Below are 24034 nucleotides of genomic sequence, written 5' to 3'. Positions count from 1 at the left end.
TCGAGAGAGGCCGGCCAGCGAAATGTGGGCTCCGGCACTACAGCACTCTGCTCCAACTCTCGGGTCAGTGTCTTATATGGCATCTCTAAAGCTATAATACAAAAACACAATTAGATGACCTTCATTTGTAGGCTCTCTGTATACCCTTCAATAGACAAAGACACTGGTCTCTCAGTGGCTGACCCCAGGTGTTTTTTTTTTCAAAGTCTGCGCTAACTACACCCTGACTAATTCTAGCGTGTGGGATCGAACAAAGCTCGTGGACGAGTCGTGATTGCTGATGTCTTGCTTTGCAGCCAATGTCAATTAAATGGACTGTTCACCAAATGCTCACGTTTACTTTGACAAAAACAGTGATACACTGCTTTTTTGCAACTTGAAGACTGCTGGTAGTTTTATTGAAGGCTTTGAAGCAGCAAGGATTGCTTCCTATGCTCTTTTGTACACGACCGCAAAATACACAGGAATATTTATTTTTATTTATTTATTTAAATAACCTAAAGGCCCTCCGGGGAGAGTATTACATAGGGAGGACACACGAAGCACTTTGAGGACAATTTGTTCAGAATCAAAGGTGCAGAAAAAAGAGAAAATTAAAACACAGACACAATTTTTGAAGTACAGAAAAATAAATAGAAAACAAAAACAACAACATCATTAGAGCGCAACAAAAGCTAAAAAACGTAACCAGCTGAGATTAAGAATACAAAAACAACGTAGAAGAAAAAAAACAGTAACAGCGCAGATTAAGAATACAAAAGAAAACTGAAAGAAGGTAGTGGTATTCGAGGGAGCAAAAAAAGGATTATTAACTCTGTAAAGATACAGTGGTGCACAGGGACGTCATATCCTGATGTGAGTAATCAGCATTTTGCGAAATTTGTCTGGGTGAACCACGGTAGCAATATCTGATGGTAGGTTATTCCAGTCACTTATGGTTATGAATGATTGCGCGTAAAGAGATGACTGACACACTGGGCGATTGCATTTCTAGGGATGATCACGGCGAGGAAAACTGAAGCAAGGTGGCTTAAAGAAGTCTTCATGCAAAACGTCGTAGTGATAAACCTTGTGAAACAGAGATAGGCGAGCGTGTTTTCGTCGTAGTGATAGGGGACCTAATTCGGCGCGGTTTTTTAAAGATGTAACACTGGTGTACGGGAGATAGTCTGAAAAAATGAAGCGAACAGCACGACTTTTCAGGGATTCATTGTTACGTATGATGATTCTCGCTAGGGTCCTAGATTGCACATGCATATTCAATTTTAAGCCTGATTAAGGTTGTGTATGCGAGCTTTTTCAAGTGTGAGGGCAGTCTGTGTTTCATGATTCCGAGTGAGCGATTAGCAGTTGCAAGAGTAACGTTGATGTGATGACGACATGTGAGATGCGTTTCAAAATTAACTCCTAGGTATTTGTATGGGGTAGTAAGCACGACATTATTGTTATCTATTAGGTGTTAGTTTAGAATACGGGAAGAGGAACGTGTAAATGACATGGACTTAGTTTTGGTATGATTTAGGGTCAGTTGCCAGTCAGAATACCACTTATTAATCGCGTTTAGTTCTGACTGCAACGCTTGTTGGTCAGTTTCAGTATAACATGAACTCGTGGGCGAGTTGGTCTGACATATCTTAGTGAAGCAGCGCAACGGCACAAGGCCAAGGGAAGAAGCGCTGTGTTTGTCCTCTTCTTCCCTTGGCCTTGTGTTCAGCGCTGTGTTTGTCCTCTTCTTCCCTTGGCCTTGTGCCGTTGCGCTGCTTCACTAAGATAAAACAGTTTCAGTAGTAATTTTGCGGTAAATAATAATAATCACTTGTTTATTTCCATCAGTGATGGGGGAGACTGCAGATAAAAGCTGCTTGACAACAAGCTACTTGACTGAAGCCCGCAGCCTCCCTACAAAGCAGGCAGCGATACATCCACAACAACAACAAAAAAACTCGCAGAAAGCACAATATTCAAAATTAATGCACGCACACTTGATTGTCACAAGAGGCAAATAACAAAAGGCAAGATAACACTTTTAGTTTTTATTGTAAGCAAGGATTGTTAATGAAATGTTTGCAGAGGGTTCGTACAGAAATTGTGTGCAAATCTATACCTAATTTCTGGAATTAATTTAAAAGGGTTGGCAGTGTGTATCACACTTTTTGCCTGGAATAATTTGCCCGCGCAGTGACCACCTCCCACGGTTCTGTGTAACGGGTGGTGTAGGAATGTGTGTTTTTATCGAGATCTGATAATTCATGAAAAAACTTGAGATTTTCTTTCACCTCCCGTTTCAATGCCAGACTTAACTTATAGTTATAAAGATTAAACGCGCGTATTAAGTTTGCTTTCGAAAATAGCTCCAAAGTATGGGAATGATGATACGGTACATTAAAAAATGCTCGAACAGTATTTTTGCAGTATATGTATTCTTTCAAGATTTGTACGTGTCGTGGTACCCCATACTAATACACAGTAATACAAAGAAGAAAAAAGAGAGTATTGTAAATAAGAAGCTTTATATTGAAAGGTAATATAGCTCTGTTTCGCGCCGTCATACCAACCAATAACATGGTCATCGGCAAATAGTCTTACTCTGGACGAGTTGAAGTTAGGCAAATCATTGATTATCAGTGATTTGCCTAACTTGACATTGATTATCAAGATACTGAACTTTGTTATTGCAACAGGAATGCACTTTTTCTCTAGAGATGTTAATCACCATTTAGAGAGCAAGGAGAAGGTGGCCGTTGCGAACAAAAAGCACGTCTCTTGTAACTGGTTGGTTAGTTTGGTTGGTTTATGGGGTTTAACGTCCCAAAGCGACTAAGGCTATGAGAGACGCCGTAGTGGAGGGCTGCGGTGTTCTTTTGAACCGTAAAAGAACACCTGGTGTTCTTTTACGTGCACTGACATCGCACAGTACACGGGTCTCTAGAATTTCTCCTCCAAAGAAATTACACCGCCGCGGCCGGGATCGAAGCCACGTCTTTCGGGTCAGCAGCCGAGCACCATAACCACTGAGCCACCGCGGCGGGGTCTCTTGTAACTGGTTTGGTTTGGTTTATCGGGTTTAACGTCCCAAAGCGACTAAGGCTATGAGAGACGCCGTAGTGGAGGGCGCCGGAAATTTCGACCACCTGGGGTTCTTTAACGTGCACTGACATCGCACAGTACACGGGTCTCGAATTTCGCCTCCAAAGAAATTCAACCGCCGCGGCCGGGATCGAACCCATGTCTTTCGGGCCAGCAGCCGAGCACCATAGCCACTGAGCCACCGCGGCGGCACTTGTAACTGTCTGGCCCATTAAAAGTGGCTCCCATTAAGATGTATATGTTTTTTTTTCTTATATGAACTGAATAAACTACTTTCAATCTGACCTCAGCTATTACCGTCATTTTTCGCGTTTATGACCTTATGATAACGTCGAAGTTTCACGGTGGTATTGCTGCATCTCCCTTTAAAAAGCACGTATGCATCTTTGACTGTCTTGCTTCAAACCGATAGTACATGGCCATAGGTTTCGATATTTTCGGCAACATCCGACTCACCTACCGTTTCGTGGCCCGCCGTAAGCAAAAAGTCATTTAGTTTGTAGGAAAGTAAATGAAACAAAAAACTATACCCTACCAAGATCCAAATATCTCATCGAAATAGCTAATGATTCAGACATCCCGATCGCACCTCTGCCGGCCAGGACCGTTCGCGCAGCCTTAATGTCACTGTAGTTGCACATTCAGAATAATATTTGGGCCCTATCTTGGAAATATCTTCGCCAAACAGGAATTACCGGCGTAAAGTGGCGCGAAACATGGCGCGCTCGTCTGATAGCGATAGTTCGTGTGACGAGAGGCCGGACCGGGCCAACAGCGTCGATAACGCCACCTCGCGTGAGGGACACGAATGTGGCCACGTTTGGCCGCCGAGCTGCAGCGGAGTTTGAGTTTGCAAACTGACCAGGTAATCTAGTAACGTTGGTTTCGACCGTCTGCTACTGGCGAACTACGCACTCCGTCAGCGTTTATTTGGCCTCGTTTGAAAGCCCGCGCTTTTATTTTTACTTTATTTTAAGCAACCGCGAGCAACACGCAACATGAAAAATTGTACAAAAATTACACGCAACGTGTGATTCTATTGCGATTTAAACCAAGTGACCAATGCGGTTGTTTTCGATCGGCTAAAATAAAGGCCCGCGCCTGCCACCTGAAGCGTGCTAACCCTAATGTCGTCGTGTAGTTCTCCGTGCCCACTGGTGCGAAAAAGTCTAGGTCTCTGCGTTATTTCGGTCAGAAACGGAAAAAGAGTCAGGGTGGACAGCGTGCTCGTTATGCTGTCCATGCTGCCAACACCGCGTTGCCACAGTACGCGATAGAGAGCAACAGCGAAGTACCGAGCCTTCGACGTCGCTCAACAACGTCGTGACCAAGGACGTTTCCGCGTGCACAGTGCCGACTTCAGCCGCATAACGATAAACACCGCTACCGTGACTGAAAGTGAACTAGCGAGACGCGCGCCCGGGAAAAGGTGACGCAATTTCAGTCATATCGCCATCTGACTTGCGCCAGGAACTCAAGAACGTTTAAACGCGGTGTCGATCGCACAAAATGGTACATAAATCATCCTGAAAAAAATTTGAAACTTATCTCTGATCGTTTAAAACGCCATGTACCCGGTAGCGCACCTGAAGGCAGCCCACAAAGAACACGACTACAGTGTTCTAACACTGTGAACACGACGAACAGCTTGCCAACGTGCGCCGTGTAAACATGGAGGCGGGCGCGGCTTGACCCGGCTACGGCCAAGGCTACAACTTCCCTGGATTTTCAATAATGATGATATTACACATGTTTTCGGTTTCTGTGTGGCTTGACTCTCGACGTTTTTTTGCCTTCGTTTTCGCAGCGCCGTTTCGGCTCAGATGCGGCGCAATTACTAACAAAAATGCTTGTTTGGCGCAACATGTAGCAGCATTTTTCTTTTGTCGCCGTTTGGCGCCAAGCACGCTTCCCTGTGGAACGCCGGACGTGACTCAAATAAAAGATGAATTGCAGAGGTTTATATAGGTGAAGATTGTTCGGAATGACAAAAAATCTACTATCTATAAAATGACTTCTGCGTTAATGTTAAGATGTTTTATGCGAAGCATATTATTAGAGGTACACTACAGCCCTTCACCGTGGTTACGCGCCGTGCACACCACGTGGTACAGTGACGTCACACCACGTGACATACCACGTGACACATGACGTCACGACAGAGGAAGACGGAGGTACACTACAGCCCTTCGCCGTGGTTATGCGCCGTGCACACCACGTGGTGGTACAATGACGTCACACCACGTGACATACCACGTGACACATGACGTCACAACAGAGGAAGACGGAGGTACACTACAGCCCTTCGCCGTGGTTACGCGCCGTGCACACCACCTGGTACAGTGACGTCGTACCACGTGACATACCACGTGACACATGACGTCACGACAGAGGAAGACGGAGGTACACTACAGCCCTTCGCCGTGGTTACGCGCCGTGCACACCACGTGGTACAGTGACGTCACACCACGTGACATACCACGTGACACATGAAGTCACGACAGAGGAAGACGGAGGTACACTACAGCCCTTCGCCGTGGTTACACGCCGTGCACACCACGTGGTACAGTGACGTCACACCACGTGACACTTGACGTCACGACAGAGGAAGATGAGGGTCCACCTCGCGCCGTCCCTGTGGTTGCACGCTGTGCAGACCACGTGGTACAGTGACGACACACCACCTGACACATGACGACCCGCGCATTTCGAACGCGCGTTCACACTCGGTGTAGGTGAGTAGTAGTAGTAGTGAAAACATTTATTTTTTTTTTTTCAAAAGGAAGAGTTAGGGAGTAGGGGGATGGGGATAGATAGATGTGGAGCTTCAGTGGTCGGTATTCCCTAGTCCAGGATCCCGTTGGCCTCCGCCGCTGCCTTGGCCCTCGTCACCAGCATAAGCTGTGTGCTCGGGTCGGAGTCAGCCAGGAGGGCCTCCCACTGCTCTAGACTAGGGCTATTTACCTTTGGTAGTAAAGGGCTTTTTTCGCAGCCCCAGGTGGCGTGGTACGTTGTGGCGTAGCCCCCACACCACACGCACTCTTTCGCGTATCTGTTCGGCCACATTTTGTGATACATGGCTCTGCTTGGGTAGGTGTCTGTTTGTAGTCGTCTGAGCGTGGTGGCCTGCTCTCTGTCGAGGATATCCGCCGGAGCCGAGTACTTCTTGCGCGCTCCCAACAACGCCTTCATTGCCTCCCCGTAAGATTCTGGCGTGCTGAAGGGTTCGACCGGCAAACCCGCCCTCCGGTTCGTGAACCCTCGGACAACGGTGTCTGCCATGAGATTTCCCTCAACCCCAGTGTCAGGGACCCAAATGATGGTGTGTTGAATGCTTGTGTTGTTTGATCCATGTCTGTGTTGTTTTTGTTCGAAGAGGATACTCGCGGCTTTTCGGCCGATCCTTCCATCTCTGTATGCCCTTGCTGCAGCCTGAGAATCCGTCGCTATCCAGTAACTCAGTCCCTGCCGATTGGCTTCAGTCAGGGCTAGAGCTATGGCGATCTCTTCCGCTGCTTGTGTTGTCCTTGTGCGCACTGATGCACCAGTAACTATATTCCCATTGGCGTTCACTACTGCTACCGCCCTAGCATTTTCCTTCGTTCTGTACTTGGACGCGTCAACATACAGAACCATCTGTTTTTTCTTTAGGAACCTGTCCAACTCCAATGATCTCGCCGCCCGTCTTCCTTCGTGGTTCTTGGGGTCCATGTTTCTGGGCACTGGTTTAACCAAGAAAGTGCTCCTAATTTGGCTGTCAATGTCTGCCTTGTCTTCGCCCTCGTCTTCTGCCGGGTATCCTAGCTTGACCAGTAGTGCACGGCCAGCGGCTGTTCTTTTAAGTCTTTCCATTTGAAATCTGAGCATGGTTTCGCTGTGCTCCTCATACGTGCCGTACACCCCCATGTTCATCAGCTTCTCTGTCGAGGCACAGGTCATGACGCCTAAAGCTTGCTTATACGGGTGTAGGTGAAACGCTCGCTCCACCGGGCAGGCGGACGCGGCTTCCGTGGCAATCCAGGCGCCCACCCAACGCGCGTCTCGGGGTTAGTCGGCGTTCCGCTGTAGCCATGCCGTTGTCTTCCCCCACGACGAAGGCTTCTAGTGGTTATATTAAAATGACCAAGTATTCAACCAAGGAAAGCCATGTATTACCAAGCCTAGCCATCAATATGCTTCGCATCTGACCAGGGTTAACCAAGTTAAGCCTCAGCCATTTTTAGTTTCGCTAGTAGCCTGTGGTGAGGAACGCGGTCAAAAGGTTTAGAAAAATCCAGGAATATCGCATGCACCTGGTTTCTGACGTCAGTATAAAGGATAGCAAGTCAATAGTAAATCCCGCTAACTGCCCATCGCATGAATATCCCTTGCGAAAGCCGTGCTGGTATTTGTAGATTATGTTATGCTCTTCTAGGTGTCTTATGATTTGCGAATGTATGATGTGCTCCAGTAGTTTGCAGACGGTACTAGTTAATGAAATGGATCGGTAGTTAAGAGCAGATGTGCGATGGCCAGGTTTAAAAATTGGTATGACCTTTGCTGTGCGCCAGTCATTTGGAATCCGGCCGGACGACAATGACTGTGAAAAAGTGCGCACAAGATTTCAGAAGTGCTTTGTGATATGTGCTTTTTAACAACTTGTTGTTGAACGCGGTCAGACGCAGACGACAATTTGTGATTATTAAGTAGTGACGTGACACCGGACTCGCTTTAGTAATCTGCTGCGTGATGATATGTGAAAGTGTACCTATGCTTGGGCATGAAAAGGCGTCTTCGCAGGTGAATACACGCGAAAAAGAGTTGTTCAGTATCTGTGCGCACTCTGACTCAGGAACAGTGGCGCCTGTGTGATCAGTTAGGGTATCTTCAGGATGGCTACTGGGGTTTATTACTTGCCAAAATTTTCGAGGGTTGTTAGTCAGCATAGATGTTAGGTCATGGTTAAAAAAGTGTCGACGAGAAGATTTAAGTAAAGCCTGATATTCTTTGTCGCACTGTTTGTATTTTTAGTTAGTTAGTTTATGGGGTTTAACGTCCCAAAGCGACTGAGGCTATGAGAGACGCCGTAGTGAAGGGCTCCGGAAATTTCGACCACCTGGGGTTCTTTAACGTGCACTGACATCGCACAGTACACGGGCCTCTAGAATTTCTCCTCCAAAGAAATTCCAGCCGCCGCGGCCGGGATCGAACCCGCGTCTTTCGGGTCAGCAGCCGAGCACCATAGCCACTGAGCCACCGCGGCGGCTGTTTGTATTTAAGCCACGATGATGGGTGATTGCTCTTGATGGCTTGCCTCTATAATCGCTTTTTTTTGTTTAAGCGTCGAAGTTGCTTGTCGAACTATGGTGCAGAACTGCTATTCCTATTTGTTATGGTGGGCATATACTTATCAGCAAGGGCGGAGAACACATTTTTTAATGCAATCCAATTTTGTTCAAGTCGTCCCATTCGTTCTCGTCCCATACGGGACGAGAACGTGTTTCTTCCGCTTTCTTCCTGACGTGTTTCTTCCTAGCTTCTCGTGGGACGAGAAGCTAGGAAGAAACACGTCAGCAAAGAGAGATAGTTCAGCATTCATTCCATCAAAGTTAGCTTTGCTATAGAATTTAATTTTATTATTAGTCGCCGTTGTATATGTGGTTTCGGTTCCGGTTTGGGGGTCACCTGCCGCCAGAGGCACCAGTGTCACTATGTGTATATATATGACGGTATGTGGCAATAAAGCGGGATTGTTTGGTTGCTAGCAGTTCGTGTACTTGGGCGGCACCCGCAGCTCCTACGGCAAGGTGCTGGACATCACCCATCCCGTCCTCAAGGGCCGTCGTCACGTCGGCAACGGGACGCGCGTGGTCCGGATCGAAATGAAGCAGGCGGTACCGAACTTCCTGACCGTCCAGGGCCACCGCGTCATGTTTGACTACCGCGTCATGTTTGACTACCGCGTCATGTTTGACTACCGCGTCATGTTTGAGTACCGCGTCATGTTTGACTACCGCGTCATGTTTGACTACCGCGTCATGTTTGACTACCGCGTCATGTTTGACTACCGCGTCATGTTTGACTACCGCGTCATGTTTGACTACCGCGTCATGTTTGACTACCGAGGCGTCCGGAAGGTGTGTTCCCGCTGCCGGCAGGACGGCCACATCGGCGCGGCGTGTCGAACGCCGCGGTGCGCTCGCTGTGCGGTGTTCGACCACGACACGGCCGGATGCGGAGCGGCGTGCAGGCGCTGCGGTGGAAGCCACGCCACAGCGGACTGCCTGCGGCCACGGTCGTATGCGGCGGCCGCCGCTTCGAGGAAAGACCCGAGAAAGGACAACGTGGCCGCAGAAGCACGGAGCACACTAGCCGTCCGGACGCCGGTTGCCGACGAGGAACCTACGACCAGCCGCCCGAGGGAGCCCGAGCCCGCACCCCCAACGGAGGTGCCCATGAAGGAGCAGCACGAGGGGACGCCTTCAAACGAGGTGCAGCCGTTCAGTGCACGCTTCGCGGAACCCTTGCCGCCGCCACCCGGCAAAGATTTCTACAACACCGAGAACAGCAGCGGCGACGAGTCCAGCGTAACGTCGGACGACCTCGAGGAGGTGGCGGACAAAGTCACGCCGCTTCGACTGACAGGCGACTTAACGTGCGGGCAGGCGTCAGGGCCGACGACTCCTCACGGTGCGGACGACGGGCGTTTCCCATCACCAGCCAGACACACCCTCCCGTCGGCGTCCCTGGCGTCGGGATCGGCTTCAGCTGCGAGCGTCGCCATGACCACGGAGCAACCGGTGAGCGAGGCCACAGGCGCCGACGACCACGAAACAATGGACTTTTCCCGACCAGACTACAAACGTGCCCACCCTCAATCATCGGAATCCGAAGGGACAGTTAAGGAACGTTGTAGTAAAAAAGTGCCGCGCGCGTCAAGCGCCGCGCGCGTCAAGCGCCGCCCATGGCAGCGCTCTTTAGGTTGTATGTTATGCCGTCGGTGCTCTTGGCAGTCATGGCGGTTGTGCATCTCCTCTCCCTGAATGTTCGGGGATTTCAATCCATAGACAGGCAGAGAGAGGTGATGCACTTTGCCAGGGCTAGGGGCGTCGACATCCTGTTTTTACAGAAATGCAACACTAAACCAGCGGCGGGTACGTGCGTTGGTTGTATACGCGCCAGCACTGCAGTCTAGTAGTTCCGATTTTGTTGAGCGCCTCGACTCATTCCTCCTTGATCCCTACCCCACTTTTCTAGTCGGTGACTTCAATTGTGTTCTTAACATCGAACGTGACGTCCGCGGACAGGGTCACGGTCGCCGTTATTTCGGTGCCTCCGCGATCTCGTGACTCAGTTCCGCTTGTCTGACGCGTGGGTACACCTTCACCGGGATGCCTTTGGAGCGACGTGGGAGAGAGCACAGTCAGCCAGTCGGATAGACAAATTCTATTTTCCACCTCAGCTCGCTTCTTTTGTCGTCAGCTGCGAGGTTCTCGCGTTCCCTGCAGGCACGCCGGTGATTTCCGATCACCAGCCCTTGTCAGTCAGGCTCGACTTTGGTGAGGACACCTCACGTACTGTTACGTGGCGCATGGACACGAGTCTACGGCAGACCCGGAAAGCGTAGCGTCGCTGCGTACAGCGTTGGCCGCATCGTGCAAGAGCTTCGTTGCGACTGATTTATGGGACACACTCAAGACTCGTTGGCAGGTAACTCTGGTGGCGGCCGTTGAAGACCGCAAACGCCGGGTAACTCATGCACTGAATGACACCCTCAAGCGCATCCGTATTAACCTTCGCCACGAGCGATTACCTGAGCCTACTTAAAGCACGTTACCACGTGTTGCTCTGCCAGTCATCACGGGCAGCTAGTCGCGCACACCAGCTCGGGCGGCCTATATCAGGCCCGGCTGTGCTACGACACGTACGCGCAGGCACGGCAGAGGAGTTCGCTCCCGCTACTGTGCCTTTCGTGACACTCCCAGACGGCACCCAAAGCAAAACCACGTCTGATATCTGCACGATCTTCGCAAGTCACTTCTCGAACCTGTTCTCTACGGAAAGTTGGCTACATCTTCAAGATCTTTATGACGGGCTTCTACAAATGTTTTTTTGGAAACTTGTCACGAGTAGCTGAAGAGCTGCATGAAAACCTTTGCGCACCATTCACAAGCCAAGAGCTGCACGCCATCCTGCAGAGTATGAATGCAGCCTCTGCCCCCGGTCCAGACGGCATTCCAACATGTTTTTATAGAACGTTTTTTACCAGATCCAAGAAGCGCTGCTGAAGATGGTCAACGGCTTCCTTGCGGATGGGTTTACGTCCAAACTCTTTCCGCGAATGTCGCATCATACTAAATCCGAATGCGGGCGGTGACCCCTCCGAGCCGCAAAAATGGCGGCCCATAAGGCTTTTAAACGCAGACTACAAAATAGTCGCATCTTTACTGAACACAAGAATGCGGACGATCCTGCCTCACCTAATCCACCGGGCTCAAACCAGCAGCGTGCCTGAGCGCTCTGTGTTTAGTTTGGTTTGGTTTATGGGGTTTAACGTCCCAAAGCGACTAAGGCTATGAGAGACGCCGTAGTGGAGGGCTCCGGAAATTTCGACCACCTGGGGTTCTTTAACGTGCACTGACATCGCACAGTACACGGGCCTCTAGAATTTCTCCTCCAAAGAAATTCCAGCTGCCGCGGCCGGGATCTCTGTGTTTGGTGCATTGGCACTCACAAGAGACCTGTTCACATTTGCCAGCAGGACGGGCTTCAGCGGGTGTTTTGTTTCGCTTGATCAGGCGAAAGCATTCGATCGGGTGGAACACTCGTATCTGTTCGGAGTCCTCGAAGCCTTCAGATTCCCGCCGCAAATTGTCAGCAGGCTGCGCTTACTTTTCGCGGACCTGAATGCTCGTCTATCCGTAAACGGCCACCACAGCGCTCCTTCTCAGTCACCCGGGGCATAAGGCAAGGATGCCCGGTCTCCCCAACATTCTTTGTGTTATGCCTGGATCCACTCATCCGGCGCATTAACGACAGCCCACCCATACGCGGCTTCCCTCTGCCTGGCCAGGGCCAAATCAACGTTTCGGCCTACGCCGATGACGTGTCGCTTTTTCTCAAGGACAAGGATAGCTACGCCGCTTTTTCGCGGCTGTTTCTCGAGTACAGCGAGATATCGGGGGACCTATCGAACAGGGGAAAAAGCAAGGCGCTAAGGTTTGGCACCTTCACACCGAACCTTGCGGGCGAGGTGGAGTGGGTGCAGGGAGTGAAAGTCCTGGGAGTAGTATTCCTCGCCAGCTGAGAAGTAGCCCGCGAAACCTGGACTAACCTCCGCACGAATGCTGAGAAATGCCTCTCGGTGGCGTCAACTTTCTGCCTTTCAATGGCAGAGCGCAGCTATGTAGTTAAGTCCACAATCCTAGCCGCATGTTTTTTTGTCGCCCGCGTCGCAAACCCACCGCGCACGTGTGCTCGCAGGCTAACCTCGGCCTTTGGCTCTTTCGTTTGGGCGGACAAAACCGAACTTGTGTCACGAATAGTCATGCGCCTTCCATCGTACATGGGTGGGTTTAGTATACCTTGCATCCGCACCATGTGTAATGTACTCGCCTTGCGAGGAGTACGCGATCTTGTGCGCAACCCAGACTATCCCGGGAGAACACTCATCGCATACTTTCTGGGTACAGCGCGTCATGTGTTTTTTACACAACACGTGCTTGGCCCTACAGCCGAGCAGCCGCCGGCATTCTTCGTTAATGTTCGTCGCACACTGGCGTCGTTGTCTGCCAGCGTGCCTGATCTGGATGTTGATGAAACCCCGCCCTCCAGGGTGTGTGAGGCACTAACGGTAGCAGAGCTCACCCGCGAACAACTCCACAAAACGAGACTGGCGCGCTGGCGCCAACTGACCTCACCTGCACTTGCTGCAGATATCAGGGACTTCGGGTGGTTGCGAGGCTGGCGGGTCCTGCCCACAGGAGACCGCCTTGCGGCGTGGGGCGTGGCGCCCTCCGCCCGATGCCCGCAATGCGGTCTCTTAGGAACATTGCGGCACGCAATGTTTGAGTGTGTAGTTGCGCGCACCTTTTGGATACTAGTGTCACGCATGTTTTTAACCCGCCTTGAAGCGCGCACTAGTTATAGATAGATAGATAGATCTTTATTTAGACAACAAGGTCTCGGATACAGGGGCAAAAGGCAGATGCACTCTGCCTGACGGGGCCCAAGCACCCGACACAATGCTCAGAACAAGCGGCAAAAGAAGCTTCATACACTCTCATTACAAAAAACAACAAATAATTATACAAGGTAAAAGTAGGAGGAAGGTGCATACTTTTGCAATGACATAATTAAAGTAAATATTTACAAGGCACATCACAACAAGAAAACACGAGAATTCAAAGAGTTGACGGAAAAACAGGGACATCAAGAATTTTAATCAGTTCACCCGAAGTGTTTAAAAATATGCTCTTGTGTGTCGGCATGTTCGTTTTGTGGCGGCAGCGTGGAGCGGCTTCCTTAACTGGGCGACCGCAAAGAACCATGTTTCCAATGTTGCAGCGCCTCCGCACGCGCCTCTTTGAGCAAGCATGCGTGGACGCACTGTCAATGAGCGAGGCTGAGTTTTTGCGCAAATGGTCGACATACTTCATCGTCCTGCGCGGCGGTCGAGTGTCGGCTTTCTTACTGCCTTACTGACGTGCTCAGTGCTGCGTCACTGCGCATGTGCTTGACTGATCAGAGCATTGAGTTCAGCTGTTTTGTGTTGTATTTTTTATGCTAGCACAGAACAAAATAAACTTCTCTTTCCACACCCGCCGCTACAACATTGGCGAAGAGGACGGGATCATTTCGGGGGGCGTGACTTTCGCCGCTTGCTTTCCGGCGCCATGAGCATTTCAGGACTCGCGCCACCGCCCCCGTTCCTGTCTGTGCCTGGTCGACCTGCTGTTGCGTGGCCGCAATTGTTCCGCATCTTCGAGAACTACCTGCTTGCTTTGGGGGCCTCTGACTGCACGCCGGATCGTCGCAAAGCACTACTTCTTCACAGCCTCGGCGTAGAAGGTCAGCGCATATTTTACACATTACCACTTCCATCGTTGGACAACGCCAAGCTCGGTGAGCAAACTGCTACTGAGAAAGCGTCGGAAGATAGGAAGGGCGCAGGCGACACAAGGCCTGAAGTATCGTCGTACGATATCGCAGTCGCCGCTCTGCACGCTCATTTTTCGGCAACAAGCAATGTTGTTGCCGAACGGCATCGTTTCAGCAGGCGAGTTCAGCAAGCTGGTGAATCAGTGAATGAGTACATAAGAGGGCAAATACGGGCTGGTTGGTACATGTTTTACGAATTGGAAAAACAGCGCTATCAAAGACGAGACACAAGATAAGGACAAAACACCAGCGCTGGTGTTTTGTCCTTCTCTTGTGTCTCGTCTTTGATAGCGCTGTTGTTCCAATTAGTACATCACTGCATTGCGGGAGCTTTCTGCTACATGCTCTTTGCCTGTCGAAGAAGATTCGCTGCGTGACCAGTTCGTTGCCGGTATTTCGTCTCGGAGCTTGCGCGAGCGTCTTCTGCTTGAAGGATCGTCTCTCTCGTTCGATAGATCAGTGCTACTGGCAAGGCAGTTTGAGCAGGCGTACAATGATCTGCAAGAATTTCCTTCTGTAGAAGTTGGACGCATAAATACTCGTGAAAATACGCCTACGCGTACACCAGAATCCGACGAGAGCTCGAAGCGGTCGCACAACCGCCAGTCTCATTGTTACCGCGGCGGTTCATCCCAGCACAATGCAGTATCAGTTCGCTGTCGAGCCAAAAGCAAGCGTTGTCACCATTGCGGTGTCATGGGTCACTTCCGCTCTGTTTGCCAGAAACGAGGCTCCGCTCCGGTGCGTGAGGTAGACAGCCAAGATTCTCCTAGCGAGGAAGTTTTGAGCATTCTGGCTGTGACGTCGGCCGCTCGCTCCGCTGTTCACGTCACAGTTTCGATTGGCCGTGCGGACATAACTTTCCTTGTAGATTCTGGGTCGTCAGTTTCCATCGTTGCACACGATCTTTTTAAGCAGTATTTTGAAGGCCAAGTACTTTTGGCCCCGACTGTTCGGTTACTGGACTATTCAAAACAGCCAATTCCGGTTCGTGGCTGTTTCTTCGCTGACGTTACGTACAAAGCTAGCACAACAAGCCTTCTTTTCTACGTCGTAGAACAAGACACCTCACTCTTGGGTATCGATGCCATCAAGGCCCTCGGTCTACAGATTGATGGGTCATCTCTTCAATGCCTTGAAAGGACGCTAACTTCTAATTCTCGAAGGGAACAGCGCCCTGACCCCGACGAAAGCCGTGCAGGATATTAACCTCCCAATGGAATTAGTTGGCGACTTTGGATCTCTTTTCGATCCAGGCCTTGACCTCGCGAAAGGTTTTGTGCATCACGTGAAAACGCGATCCACGGTGCAGCCAGTGGAATCCAAACTTCGGCGCCTTCCGCTCTCGCTACGACCATTCGTCTCGGAAGAGCTCCATCGGTTGGAAAATCTGGACGTGATAGAGACGGTGGAAGCTGTAAGGAGATAGCGCCACCCAGCGGCGTTCGTGAGGAGAAGAAGACAAAGCACGAGGAGCGCGTGCGGAGGGGTACGCCGGGAAAGGTCGAAGAGGATTACGGGGCAGAGAAGAGAAGAGCGCGGTGGACGAAGGACGTGGACGAATTCTGCTGGCTCCCCGAGTTCCGGGCTTGGGCCTCAGCCGCAGACGTCCGGGCCACCAGACCGGGACATCCATCGTCGAGACCTCAACCACCAGGCCCAGGCGCCACTCTTCTCCGTCCATCCGTCAGCTGCTCCACACAGGCCGCCTCTGGTGCCTACGTGGCTTTTCCGGATACCAGACCTGGGAACCTTGCTGGGAGCCCACAGACGCTGACGCTGCGGTAGCGTTGCATCGGCATTGGAACGCCCAGAGACTCCCTAACTGCCCGACACCCAGCCAGTCCTCCCCGCTCGTTGCTCGAATGACAGACAAGTAGTGTGACTTTCCTTTTCGACTTTCTTTTTCCTGTATTTTTCGTAAGCACTTTGTTCTGTTCCCCCGTGTGTTTTTCCCGTGTGTTATTGCGTTGCTCTCTTGTTCCTTTCCTTTTTTCACTCTCATACTGAAATTGGTTTCCTTTCCTATAAAAGCCGCCTCGTTTATTGTTTGTACTTTTGTGTTTGTATAAAATAAGACCTGCAATCTCACAGATCCTCACAGAGGCATCTGAATGGGTGTCACCCATTGTGGTCGTTAAGAAGAAAGAGGGAGGTATTCGCCTCTGTGCAGACCTTCGACAAGCAAACAAAGCTGTCGTAATAGACAGCTTTCCCCTTCCTCATACAGAAGAGCTATTGCATAGTTTAGTGGGGGCTACAAATTTTTCTAAGCTAGACCTCGCATCAGCTTACCACCAGGTCATGCTTCACCTTGCGAGCCGCGATTTGACCGCATTTATAACTCACGAAGGCCTCTTTCGTTTTAAACGAGTGTGCTTCAGACTGACTTCCGCGCCTTCTGCATTTCAGAGTATGATGTCCAAAGTCCTGCAAGGATGTAAGGGCGTGCTCTTCTATATAGATGACATTATAGTCTTCGGGCGGGGCCGGCAGGAGCACATAGATAACCTTGCAGCAGTACTTAAACGCATTAAAGAGGCAGGACTCAAACTGAACAGCAAATGTACTTTCGATACGCAGGAACTTCCATTTTTGGGTCACAGGATCACAGCAAGTGGTATTGTTCCGCTGGAGGAAAAGGTTGCTTCCATCAAGGATACACCGGCACCCACCAATGCAGCCAGCCTTCGGTCGTTCCTGGGACTGGTCGAATACTACTCTAGGTTCGTTTCCAACTTTGCCGATATGGTTGAACTGATGCGCGTTCTGCTTCGAAAGGAGCAACCATTTGTTTGGTCTGGCGAGGCAGACTCCAGTTTTCGAAAGATCAAAGAGGCACTTGCGTCCAACATAGTCCTGCGGATGTTCGATGCATCTCATCCAGTTGTTGTTTCCACTGACGCTTCAGACTGTGGGCTTGGAGCGGTTCTCCAGCAGGTGGAGGGAGAGAAACTGCACACTGTCGCATTTGCTTCTCGAGCGCTTTCATCTGCAGAGAGGAGATATTCGGTAGGAGAACGCGAAGCGCTTGCGTGTGTTTGGGCGTGCGAGAAGTGTCATGTTTACCTGTGGGGACGCCATTTCACGTTGCTTACTGACCATCAAGCCTTAGTCGCATTGCTGTCTACTCAAGGGCCAGGAAGGTGTCCTTTACCGATAGCATGATGGGCGGAGCGTCTACTGCAGTACAACTATACAGTAAAGTACTGGAAGGGTTCGCAAAATCGAGTAGCAGATGCGCTCTCTCGTCTCCCTGCGTCACCTCCTCAGGAAGAAGAGACTTTACCAGATGAAACTGTATCAGTTGCCCTTATATCTTCTTGCATTACCAGGGAAGAGTTTGAACAGGCCCAGTCGGAAGACAGCACACTGCAACGAATCAAGGCCTACATTGAATCGTCCTGGCCTGCGCAAAAATCTGTGCCGGGTGAGCTTCAACCTTTCTTCAAACTTCGCGATGAACTTTCAGTGGTGGACAATTTGATTCTGCGTGGCGAACGCCTTGTGGTTCCCGCATCACTTACAGCGCGGATAATTACCGCCGCTCATGAGGCTCACTCTGGAATTGTACGAACGAAAGCACGTCTGCGAGAAAAATTTTGGTGGCCAGCCATGGACAGGCAAATCGAGCTAGCTATTCAAACGTGTAGTATATGCCAGGCAGCGGACAAGAGCACCAAGGTTATGGCTGCACCATTGAACCCGGTCCCCTTACCAAAGGAACCGTGGCTAAAGCTGGGCATGGACATTGTTGGCCCATTTGAGAGAGCACCACACGATTGTCGATATGCGATCACGCTGGTCGACTACTTTTATAAGTGGCCCGAAGTATACTTTTGCAACCAAGCCAAAACACGCACAGTAACAGGCTTCTTGGTGTCAGTGTTCGCACGTGAAGGCTACCCAGAGGAAATTGTTTGCGATAACAGGCCACAGTTTTCATCTCGAGAGTTCCAAGCTTTTCTGCAGGATCGCGGCATCCGCTTGCGGCATTCGTCCGTATACTTCCCGCAAGCAAACGGACTGGTAGAACGGTTCAACAGAGTTTTAAAAGCTTTGTTCAAGTGGCTACACTCGAGCAGCGTCCCTTACGCCAAACGGTAACAGAATACTTGGGCATTTACTGTTGTACGCCGCATGCCACAACTGCAGTTGCCCCAGCACTTCTCCTGCATGGACGTCTGCCAAGGACTCGGCTCGATGTCGTTGGGTATCCGTCAGCAATATTTGCAACCGACCCTAGTTCAGAGCTCCGCCGCCTACGCGAGCGGGTGAAGCAAAAGCAGCAATCCAGTAAACTATACACAGACGCTCGCAGGGCCGCTAGGGAAACCAAAGTGGATGTTGGCGACCTTGTACGAGTACGCAGACAGACAACTGCTTTTAATGGTGACCTGGCTTTTAGCCGCCCAAGAAAAGTGATAAGAAATCAGGGGCAATCGTCTTTCCAAATTGATGATGGAAAAACATAGAACGCTTCAAAGTTGTCAAGGATGCCACGAGCTTCTGCATCTCTCTGTGGGTGGGGGGAAAGGAGTGATACAAATGACACTGCTCGGGAAAGCAGCTGACCGCCTACCTTGGAGAGACCCGTTTCAGAAGCGCCAACCGGAACTTCAGCTGTGGCTGCTGCGAAGCAGCCGCCTATGCCACCAGTGACCGGCTGTGAGCCTTAAGAGACTTCGCCTGCCGCCAGTGGTTTCTTAGAAGCATCGGGACCTCAGCGTAGGGTACAGCCTCAAAGAATAGACGACCTCCTGACCGCTATGGACACTAAGTACAGAAAGACACGTTTTGCAGTGAACATGAACCTGTCACAATCTGCACGAGTGTTGAGTTTGCTGACGCTGTGAAATATGGACATAAATGGAGTTGTATCTTGTTTTTCTCTTTTTCTTTTATATTTTTGTATTAAGTGCATAAGACAAGCATATTGTTGTTGCTGTAAATATAGTTCTATAAAAGAGCACTAACGTACTACCACTACTAAACCACTAACCCATGTAGCTGTTTTTTTTATAAGGAAGAGAATATGTTGTATATGTGGTTTCGGTTCCGGTTTGGGGATCACCTGCCGCCAGAGGCACCAGTGTCACTATATGTTATATATGACTGTATGTGGCAATAAAGCGGGATTGTTTGGTTGCTAGCAGTTCGTGTACTTGGACGGAACCCGCCGCTACAACACTCGCCTTCCTACCTCTGTCCGAACAAACAATGTTTCCAGTACTGATGTCATGATCTGCGAGCCCATCAAGATAGCTGATGTTGGTGCAGATGTCGGGAATATTAGTAAGGATGATATCAAGTATGCTGAAGCATGTGACAGTGCGCCGTGTGGGTTGTATGATGAGTTGAGATAATGAAAAATCTAAACATGACTGAAGAAATGCGTTAGATTCTCTTTCACTCGCCGCGACAGATAGTGTTGTCCAATCAATATGGGAGTAATTAAAGTCACCAATTATTAATAAAGCACAATTCGGAAACCGGTTGCACAGTTCACACAGAATGCGAGAAAATTCTTCAGCGAAAACGCTGCGCGAATCGGGCGGCCGATAAAAAACACCAATAAGTATGTCTGCAGTACTGCATTTTAACAAAGCCCATGCACATTCAAGAAACGTAGTAACATAATGGGTACACAGGATAATTCTTTTTTTTATTGCCAACAGAACACCGCCGCCTCTCCTATTCGCCCTGTCGCTGCGAATTATATTGAAGGTTGCTTGAGTAAAAAAAAAAATTTGTCGTCAGGAACGTTGTCCGTAAGCCACGTTTCATGAGCGCGATTAATGATGCAGAACATGGGTCGATGAGCGAGGAAATAGGCACGGCTTTCGAGAGGATACTTCTGATATTTGTAGAAAGCAAACATAAAACATTATCACGACTATGCTTCTCAGGTGGCGGCAAGGAAGAGTTACTGGAATGTGGTAAGGCAGGTAGGTGATAGGGTCAGTCATCGGGACTTCCCGGGGTCCGAGGTTCTACTTGTAGCGCATCATTTCCTGAGGTTTCTAGACGCAGTGCGTAGTTGGCGTCCGTGTCCCAGACGTAAACAATATCGTTTATAAACAGCTTGTTGAAGACAAGGCGGGGATGGTCACTCTCCTTCTTTATTGCTTTCGAAAACTGTTAAAGTTTTCGACGCTTATCACGCACAGCAAATAATATGCAAATCACAGTGGCTTGCCAAATGTTCGCGATGTCTTCGTGGAGTGACGAACGTGGCACAATTCTTGGCTTTTCCGTTCTTTACGTGCCACATGGAAGTGGGCGCTTGTTACTGCCGGCTCCCACTCGCCATTCGCATTAGCACTGCTCTGACAGGATGGTTAATATTCTGTATGTATCCATATGCAGACTCACCGAGACCTCATGCCTTTATATGTAAATGCAGCTTGATTAGCGGGCGTCCCTAAAGCAGCTCGGAAGAAATATTTTCGACGAGTAGCACTTGATCACAGTGAGGAGTTTGGACAGCGCTTTCATAACATAAGCAGACGTGCACAACAGATATTTAAAAGAAATAAACGCCACCTTAGCCTCACTTTAGCACCTTTCCCTGAGTGTGCATAGCAGCTACAGGAAAACTAGCCGATAGACCAAGTCATCACAGTGCTGGGGCTTCGGCGCTCCTTATTTTACTTTAGCGCACAGAAACAGAATACTCACAGAACTGCAGCCTCTCGCAATAGCGATAGCGGGCAACCGAGTGGTCAGCCGTGGCTCATCTCTCGGCACTTGATGGTACACCACTCCACCGACACTGCTACTACTGCCCTGCTGAGATTCGGAACGGCCGTTAGGACCACCTACGACAGCGCACTACCCGACCTTTTGCTGTGCACCAGCCTACATCTGCGTACGGCGCAGAACTGTTGATGAAAGGAAGACCGACGACGCAGTATGTCCGCGTACATTGGCTAGGAGCGCGGCGCCCGCGGAGGCACGATGTAGCGCGCGCTGCTCCGGCGCAGGGTAAATTACGGTACAAGTCAACAAATTGTAGCCGAGGCATCAGCTTTGTCCGGGGAGCACAGTTTGGTTAGGCGCCGGTGGGTCGTTTTCCCCTTCCGCCAGGAGCAGTCGCCGCGTATTAAATACCGGGACCCCAGTGCGGGTAGTCGCGAGGCCAAGGTCAGCTTGTCGAGCGCATCGGAGGCTGTGCCAGGTTTGTAGGCCAGTGGACTGTGTCTGAACGGCACCGTTGCACAGTGCAGCGGTCGGCATCGGGGAGGATTCCAAGGCTCGCAAAGGGCAGACTTTTAGCCGCAAAAAACGGACGGGTGCTCCTTCAAAGTGAAGCCGACGCAGGACGCTTGAACAGGTTCCGCGCTTAACGTTAAAACACTGTATACAAAACCGTGTGCCCTGGGTGTCCCGGAGGTAAAAAGTCCACTGGATTTGGCTCTGGCGCCGACTTCCATGTAATTTCAGGCTAAATTGGACAGGAACACGCACAGAACAGCTCCGCCCCGCTGCCGGAGCTATTGAACAAACTAGTTGGAGGAGACGGTTCGCCGGGCAAGCGTACGAAGACACAAGGTGTTCTTTTTACTGCTAACTGCCTTGTACGATCACCAACCATCCTGCCATCGTAGTTGTCTTAACGACCGTGGTGATCATGTGACCAGCCTTAACAGGCTCATTCAGAAGTAAACTAGCTCGTAGAGTGACACTTGGAGTTCCTCTGCTGTTCAGCGCTTGTGAATCGAGGCGCGTCACGAAAGAAACAAAGCGGTCACACACACTCCACTCACCGAGCCGCCTATGGCGCCGCCAAGTATCGGTTTTCCTTGCTTCCAACATTCAGGTTGTCTTTTTTCTGTGTTTCTTGTGGGATAAAAGTTCACTGTCGGTTGCAAAACCACCTCTTACCACTAGGCAGACACGCCACTCTCATGCCCTCTCTTTAACGCCTCACTTTGCAAGGAATAACCTATACAAATTCTCCTTTTTCCCTAATACAATTGCATATTGAAATAGTTTGCCTGCTTCTTCCCTCCAATCTTTAGATATGCTGGAATTAAGTATTTAATAGCTATGAAAGGTTGCCTCCTGACAGTTCCTTGGTGTCGGTTTTGACTGTGTCAGTTTTTTTTGTGCTTACATTTTATGTGCAGCGTTTCAACTGGACTACGCAATGTGTTGATGTGTTTTGTAACTTGTGCTGTCATGCTTTTTTTTATGTAAACATATGCCACTCCTGCTTGGCCACTCAGCCTGCAGTATGTTCAATATAAATAAGAAATAAATAATAAATATTCAAACGCGCAAACTTCTTTTCTTAACTTCTGAGATTTGTGGATCTCTTGTCCGTTTCTTCATCGCGCTTGTACTTGCCAGATTGGCATGTGGTGAGGATACCTGTATTTCGGTTCTTGCTTTTTCCTATCTCACTAAAGCTTTCCTTTCGGTAAGAGTATTGTTTTACGAATTGGAAAAACAGCGCAATCAAAGACGAGACACAAGAGAAGGACGAAACACCAGCGCTGTGTCCTTCTCTTGTGTCTCGTCTTTGATTGCGCTGTTTTTCCAATTCGTAAAACATGTACCAATCAGCCTGTATATCCCCTCTTCTGGAAGAGTATTGTTTTCGTGATCAGGAGCTGGTATTCTATCGATACGAGCCAACCTCAATTTCGCCACCTCGTCATCATCATCCGCAGCAGCATGACTAAGCCACTGCATTGCAAAGGCCACTACCATGTCTCGCCAATAAACCCTGTCCAGCCGCCGCGGTCGCTTAGTGGTTACGGCGCTCGGCTGCTGGCCCGAAACAAGCGGGTTCCATCCCGGCTGCGGCGGCTGAATTTCTATGGAGGCGAAATTCTAGAGGCACGTGTACTGTGCGATGTCAGTGCACGCTAAGGAACCCCAGGTGGTCGAAATTTTCGGAGCCCTTCACTACGGCGTCTCTCATAGCCATAGTCGCTTTGGGACGTTAAACCCCATAAACCAAACCCAACCAAACCCTGTCCATTGCCAGCTGCAACCACCCTATCCCTGGAGAAATAACCTTATCCTCCCGACTAACTTTCTGAAGCCCCCTGCTACGCTCGCCTTCTCTTGGGATCCACTCCGTCACCCTCGCGGACCGGCGGGTATCAGCTTCTCATCACATGCCCGGCCACAGCCTATATTTTTCTCTTGATTTGGACTAGAATGTCATTAATCAGTGTTTGTTCCCTCCCCCCCCTCGGTCCGCTTGCGGTCTCTTAACCTTACACGCATCATTTCTCTTTCCATATCTGCGCTGCCTTGTCCTTACCTGAAGCTAAACCCTTTTCGTTAGCCTCCACGTTTCTGCCCCGTAGGTGAGTACCGGTAAGATAGAATTCATATATACTTTTCTCTTGAGAGATATTGGTATACTGCCATTCATGATCTGAGAGAACCTGCTATATCCGCTCCACCTAATTCTCATTCTTCTAGTTATTTCACTCTCATGACTTGGATGAGCAGCCACTACCTGTCCTAAGCGCGCGTATTCCCTTACCAATACCCTTACCTTCCCTGACCTTCTCGCACCTGACTGCAAATTGTGAACTGCTCTTCCCCTGCGAGACTGACGAACATTACATTGGTCTTCTGCTCATTAATTTTGAGACTTACCGTTCCGCTCTGCCTGTCTAACTCAATGAGCATGCTCTGCAGTTCATCCACTGAGTGACATAGCAAGGCAATGTTATCTGCGAATCGTAAATTAGTTAGGTATTAACCATTAACTCTTGTGCCCAACTGTTCCCAATCCAGGCCTCGGAAGAGCTCCAGTAAACAGGCGCTGAATATCAATGGT

At 49.9% G+C, this 24034-nt stretch overlaps 1 pseudogene; it reads left to right on the top strand.

The window, feature by feature from the left end:
* The first annotated feature begins 9521 nt into the window (after nucleotides 1-9521).
* Nucleotides 9522-24034, top strand: part of LOC149344687 (neprilysin-21-like) — a 66220-nt pseudogene continuing 51707 nt past the window's right edge.

Source organism: Amblyomma mixtum, chromosome 5, assembly GCF_055824585.1.
Source record: "Amblyomma mixtum isolate Tamu chromosome 5, ASM5582458v1, whole genome shotgun sequence".
NCBI lineage: Eukaryota > Metazoa > Arthropoda > Arachnida > Ixodida > Ixodidae > Amblyomma > Amblyomma mixtum.
Note: the sequence above shows the minus strand (reverse complement) of the source record. Positions and strands in the feature narration are given on the sequence as shown.